We start from the raw sequence: 6114 nt of genomic DNA, 5'->3' as shown, positions 1-6114 counted from the left end.
GTTAACATACGTTGTTCACCTATCGATATTAAGGAGATAAAAAAAAGCTGGCAAGACTTGGTCTTTCTGGTACAATTAGTTAACGTACATTGTTTATATGGATACGAGGGTCATTCAAATATGTATAAACCGGAATTTTTGATTGCTATAAGAGCGGGAATATAAGTAAGGAACGACGCAAATCGTATTTGCACGTGGCAATTTAGCAAAAGATATATCGAGACGTATAGACAAGTTTCGTCAACAGCTCCAAGTTACTACTACTGTACAATATACTAACTGTGACCGCGGCAGACGCACGAGGAGCGCTGGTCTACGCGATGTTTACATGATTTGCGTAGTACATACAATAATCCTTTACGAGTCATAATAAGCGCGAAATACAAATTGTTTATCTCAACATTTTTGTACACAACTTTGTTGGTGATAAGTAGACTGCGGATCTTTATGCAAAATAAAATCTTCGCAAATGTGCCTACAAAAATTGAACCTAAATAAAAATGTATTTTATTCTGCAAATATTATAACATAAACTTTACTTTTAATCTCTTTTATATTCTTGCGTATTGTTTGCATTTTGTAGGTTCATGTTTAGTTTAGATTTATGTTTCGTTCAGTTATAATTAGACTGCAGATTTTTATGCAAAATACAATCTTCGCGAACGAGCCATAAACATTGAACCTAAATAAAAATGTATTTTATGCTGCAAATATTACAATATGAACTGTACTTTCAATCTTTTTTATATTCTTGCATATTGTTTCCATTTTGTAGTTTCTTCCACGTTCAAATTTCCTATAAATGCATAAAGATCCGCAGTCTAGTGATAAGAGTGCCTTATTTTTCTACATACTTTTTTACAACAGAAAAACATTTTCTACATCGAATAGGAAGCTTTCTAATACCATTATTAACGATCATTCTACTGGACGCCTTATAGCTCTCCTATGTTACATGAAATACCCTGTATATGTTTGCATATTTGCATTTTATAATTCGATTTTATAAATGTAACTCCTAAAGTAACATGATCAATAAGTTTACAATTAGCGATGTCTCTGTGACTTCTTCTCTCGAGGTGTTCGAAGACCGCGAATTCGGCAATGTTTTAAACGATTAAATTCAATAACGCTGCACGTGCACGATCTGTATTAACACTCAAAGGGAAAGGTCAGGGTTATGCTTTCGCTTTTGGAACCACACCATATAGAAATTGTAGTACACATACAGTGTAACAAAACCCTAATGGGTTTTTTTCAGAATGGGCCCTGGTTTTCGAGATATTTTGATTTAAACTTTGATACGCATCTAGTCATTCGCTTCTGTGGTTTATATTTGATCGACCCTCGTAATTCGATTATTGTATGGGAGAGTAGCAGTTTTAATAGAAATAGGAAGTGCGCGAAACTAACAATTTGACGTTAACGAAACGATCAAATAGTATCGACACCAACACTAACATCGAAACTAACGGCAATGACAACGTGTGCGGACGTAAGAACGAAGGGAGAAAGGGTCGTAAGGGTGGACGTAAGGGCCGCGGATTTAGGCTTCACCGGACGCGGGAGGAGAGGTCGTCTAATCGTGCCCCTAGTCCTGATTTAGGACGGGATTTTAATTACGAAGGGTCAGTAAGTGCGGCTGTCCACTTGCCGTAAGTATGCTTCCCTTATTTATAGTTCATTAGCTCGGCTTTCGCGCAAAAGGCAGATTAACTTACGCCTGGCCCGGTTACACGGTCCTTCCCGAGATTGAGAGTTTTATGCAATACCTCGGTGGAAACGTTTCGACGAAAGAACACGAACATTTGTCTCGAATGCGTGGTATAATTTGTGGAAACATTGTATAGGGTTTTCCATAAGTGATCTTATGATTTTCTTTTTTGCAATAATAACAAAATATCGCCTGTTGGTGTAGTTGACGTGATTCTTTTTATTAAATTTTTTATAATTGCGATAACATCAAAACGGCTGAATTTTTCTGTTAAAAAACTGCCGATAGATTGTCGGAGCAACGACCTTACGATCAACAATATAATTTTCATTAACCACGGCATCGGTACGCTGCAGGTCCCTTGACTGAACGAATATATGAAAATTAACACATTCGCGACCGGCAGCGAATACTGACGAAAATAAAATTCCGGAGCTGGACATCCCAAATTTGTATCGTTAAGGTGTCGATAAAAAATATTTTATAATTTTTATAATTTTATAATTTTTATTGACATATTTTAAACATATTTTATATGTTTTGAAAGATCAACTTCGTAAATATGTGGTGTATAAAATAAAAAGATTTGCATCATTTTGTTACAACCAGGAATACAATTTAAAGTGACGCGAATTGACGTCAACGGTCGCGGATATGTTAAGATTATTGAACTCGTAGAAGCTCCAAAGTTAGGAAGCATCTATCTCAAAGTTAAAGATTCATTCTAATTCGAGAGGATATTTAAATTAAAATGTAAGAATCGATATTGGGCGTAGATCCGCTTATTTAGCTACCGTACGTAAAAGTTTAAAAACTGTCGGATTCCTGGAACATGGTTAAATAATTAAATAGAAACGAAAATAGCAGCTATGCATACGATAGTAATAAAATAATATTTTACCGTTCAAATAATAATTATGATCAATTAATAATTTATGATCAATTTTGCATTTATCACGTTTGCCATTACGAGTTGGGAATTAAATAAAATCACCGGTGAATTTGATAAATATTCCAGAATTTATCACATTCACCGTACCATATGTACTAATTTCTTTGATCTCAAAGCTCTCTTCTATAAAGAAAATTCGTGAAACTCCTGGCGCCAATGGAAACCCTGGATTAGTCGCAGTTTCAGAGTCATTTGAGAATTTTCTGATCGTCACGAACAAGTTGCGACCATGTCCGGCTTCGGACTCGACTCGAACATTGGCGCCTCCTCTTCCGAAGAATACCGATTCCACGAACTCGGACGATAGTTTCTCAGGCTACTCAGATTCCCGCGTGTAATTTTCTTTTTAGTAAAACGGGGGTTGCGCGATATTTCTCCGCGACGACAAGATTGTAACCAGCGTCCCGTGGTCGCCGCAGGGTGAGCGAGATAACAGATTAACTGTCAAAGGCGAACGGGTGAAGGGAAAAATGGAAACATTTTTTTTACGCTTTTTATCGGAACGACGATATCGCCTGGAAACGAGTCACTTCCAGCGCCACCGGAAGGGCTTCGTAAGACACGCTTATCGGCAGCCCGTTTCTCAGAAAAAGTGTCTCGTTGTAGAAAGAATTTTATCCTGGAACTAGACTCCATTAATCATCCGCTACGTCGAAACGATTCTTACTTTCTGGCTTTGCGTATAACTCATAGGGCGGTATTCACAGTCGCAACTTATTTCTAAGCTGGCCTTAACCATATGCTTAAGGTCAGATTCACAGTCGTCGAATAAGTAACGCCTTAAGCATCGACTTAAGCATTTCCATTTGAAAGCAATTGCTGTCTATTCTAGATTCACAGTCGATTCTTAACCCTTAAATGGACAATGTTGTTTTTAAACAACATACTAAACATCACAGATAAAATTGACCTTCTTTTATTTTTTTGTAATTTTGACAACTAGGAAAAAAAAAATCGTCCATTTAAGGGTTAAGAAAGTCTTAAGTCCTTATGAATTCATAGTCGAATAAGTTCGCCTTATTCATTGAAAACGTGTTCTTATTTCGCTTAATTGAGTTTACACTTTTGAGTCGACGATATACATGACTTAAGCACGCGTGCGAAGATAAAGACGAAAATAGCGGCTCCGTAACTCCTCCTCCTTTCTTAAAAAATACGAAATGGAGTTATATGTATAAGTAAACAAAAAAAAAAAATATATATATATATATAAAATAAAAAAATTATATTGTATATTCCTAATGTTATTAAACTTTTTTTTATATCATACAATAAACGTCCTTCTTTTATATGCATATTGCCAGTTTTGTTTCTTTTTAATAATTTACGACTATTTTACCATCCAACGATCGACGCATAGCGCGTATATGTAAACATTGGATATCGTTTAAGAAATAATGAACTTTTAAGGAAAATATTATGATATCAATTACAAAATTGTTGACCGTAGTTGCCTCCCTATCGTATGCATAGCTGCTATTTTCGTTTCTATTTAATTATTTAACCATGTTCCAGGAATCCGACAGTTTTTAAACTTTTACGTACGGTAGCTAAATAAGCGATCATCATTCCTGGTTTTTTTTTGTAGGTATTACTCACAGGGTTGTTTGTAATTACCACCCGCAAAAAATGAATTATTTATCTTCTACCCTTAATAATTGATTAGCAATAAACAAAAAAATATATAAGGACAAATGTTCAATTCGGGACGGGCACGAATAAGATACGTAAATAATGCTGCATTTTCAAGAATCATTTTAATTGGTTGTTACAATAGAAAATCGACGAAAATAGTCGATCGTCAAACGAGCATTGCTTAAGCATTTACTCAACTAAGCAAACCTTAAGCATCGGTTTCTTAACTAAGTCGAGCTTATTCGCTGATTGTGAATACATAGCGACTCAAGCAGTGCTTATTCCAATAAGGCGAACTTAGTCAAGAACTTCTTAAGACATATGAAAATTCATAGACATATTAGACATAATATGACATCCATGACATCATAGACATATAGAAATTTTCATAGACATATGAAAATATACCTTCATATGCCTACGGTATAACTGTGTTCTGTCTCGCACACAAAAACGGAATCGATATAAACATGTTTCGTTTCACTCACACATCGGAGTAAAACGATTCAACTCATTTGTCTCGACCTATTGGTAAAATTCACCCCATACTTGAATGCGTTACACTCGTTTTCTCTCCTCTTCGCTAAAGCAGACGAGTAGCTCGGTATATAGCGGTAAAGACACGCGACGATTGCGATAGATCTCGGTGTCTTCCGCGTAAGTAATTGCGGTTTCGCGACACGTCGAGTGCGTTCGATTTTTGCGGTAAGTTGGCGTGAATCGACGAAATCGTTGCTCGAGGTGTCCCAAGTGACGCAGTCGGCCGTCCGACGCGCGTCTTGCGCCGATTGACTCGGCGGCCTAGCCCGATCGGTCGAAATCGGTCACGGGTCGAAGCACCGTGCACTTCCGAGGGGTTAATTACATTCTTGCCGGACTCGCACGAACGAGCGAAACCACATTTGCTTCCTCGACTGCACTTTACCAGACCACAGTGCAATAAACGGTAGCGTTGCGGCGAACACGCCACCGGAGACCTCTAAAGCGTTCTTACAAACTTTTCGCGTGTGTACGTTCTGGGAAAATTCTTGCCGAGTTTGTCGGGACGAAAAGGCTTCCGATGTATCGACGCGCCGCGCTGCTCGGCCCGTCCAACGACTTTCTGCTCGACCTCGAAGGGTGGTCGGTTGTTTCAAGTTTGAGAGAGAATATAACACGTTTTATGTAACGGAAAACAAGGTGTCTTTTATATTCGTTCATTTATTCATTTTTTTTCGTGTATGGGCTTAAACAATCAAGATATTTATCACACTCGACATGAATACTAGAAATAGATGATTAGAATAAATGTTCAGGCTATATCCACATGACCTACAATAACCATTAATTGAATTTTTAGTTGTGAATTATAAAATATTGTTATTCGCAGCCTTTTGCGTCAGACAAAAGTCCAACAAAAGACTACCTGTCTGACTCGTAACTACTTAAAAAACTGCGCTGTATTCTATGGGCTCAATCAATCAAGATATTTATCACATTCGCCATTGCGAGATGGGAATTTTATTTAACAGTATTCAATATTCCCGCCCCTACCAACTACTCCAAACCTATTCAGACAGTATTTCCGTGTAGACAGCATATGCTATGGATTCGCGTAGCGAGTAGCATTTCCCCGTAGACAACATACGTCTCGCGATGTACTTCGTATAGGCAATTATGGAATAGCGAGCACCGACTTCTCCTACAGTTTAACGTATGTATATCAGATTCGATTAAATTTCTTAATTCATCGGCATGGACGGCGGTTTTCGGCCGACCACTTTGGACCACGTATCTCGCAATCTAGAACGAAATTTGAAAAACCGATGCAACG

Source organism: Hylaeus volcanicus, chromosome 1 (genome assembly GCF_026283585.1).
Source record: "Hylaeus volcanicus isolate JK05 chromosome 1, UHH_iyHylVolc1.0_haploid, whole genome shotgun sequence".
NCBI lineage: Eukaryota > Metazoa > Arthropoda > Insecta > Hymenoptera > Colletidae > Hylaeus > Hylaeus volcanicus.
This window is presented reverse-complemented; position numbering follows the sequence as displayed.